Raw genomic sequence first — 947 nt, forward strand, 5'->3', positions numbered from 1 at the left:
TCAACCAATGGGATTACATATGGGACAGGGTCTTTTCCTGTTGGGGGTTGGAATGCGGGATAGGGTCTCTTTCTGTTGGGGGCTGGGCTAGTGACTAACTTGGGTCTTTCCAGGTGATGGATACCTTTTTAGGAAATCAATCCCTAATGCCCATCCCTAGGGAAGTACATAGCTGTGCTTCCTCTTTTTGTCTTGGTCTTGAGCTGTGACCCATATGGGAGTGTCTGTCTCTTCCAAGTTGCAAAGTCACCTTGTCTTCCATCTTGTCTCCTTGAGGGTCTGGCCCTGTCTGACTGCCTATAATATTTCCATCTAACTCGGCTGCCTGCAACAGTATGACTTGTTTCCCCATTTGATCTCTGTTTAGTCAATATTATCTAAGTGACTGTACTTCTAATCTTATGGATTGACCATCGTTTCATCCCACCTCACACTGATCCTGTGATCTTTCCATTGGATCAATATTGCCTAAGCAACTATATGTATAATCTTATTAGCCGACTATAGTCCCGTCCCACCTGGAACCTGCCTCCCCTCGTGGCTTTCTCAATAAACATTCTTGAGAAGCAGGTTTGGTGGGAAACCCACTTCTGGGCCCCCTTCTGTTCCTCTTAGACAGAAGCTTTCTTTCCCTCCATAAATCCTTCCTAGTCTCAACCGCCATTGTTCCTAAAATTCAGTCCTTGATTTTAGAGAACGCAAACGCAGCACTTCCGACATCTAGCAGGTTGGGAGTTTCATACCCTATATCGATAACCCAATAATGTGCTGGGTAGTTAGAAAATCCAGTATAATACATAAAACTCTGTATATCCAAAATACACATGGTAATATAATGAACATTTATTATACTAACATGGCATCTACCATATAGGAAAGTCGAAACCTGGGCTAAGGGGCTGGGAAGATGGTTCAGTAGAATAAGCACTTCCCTGGCAAACCTGAGT

The 947-nt window shown here is 43.8% G+C and overlaps 1 pseudogene across 1 annotated transcript in view; it reads right to left on the minus strand.

Moving 5' to 3' along the window:
• LOC101585521 overlaps positions 1-664 on the minus strand; it is a 15,115-nt pseudogene extending 14,451 nt beyond the window's left edge. Inside the window, exon 1 of the transcript XR_192765.1 lies at positions 659-664. The product of XR_192765.1 is annotated as an adenine phosphoribosyltransferase pseudogene (transcript). The remainder of the gene's footprint in view (positions 1-658) is intronic.
• Between the last annotated feature and the right edge of the window lie 283 nt (positions 665-947).

This window comes from Octodon degus, unplaced genomic scaffold, assembly GCF_000260255.1.
Source record: "Octodon degus isolate 3935 unplaced genomic scaffold, OctDeg1.0 scaffold00140, whole genome shotgun sequence".
NCBI classification, from domain to species: domain Eukaryota; kingdom Metazoa; phylum Chordata; class Mammalia; order Rodentia; family Octodontidae; genus Octodon; species Octodon degus.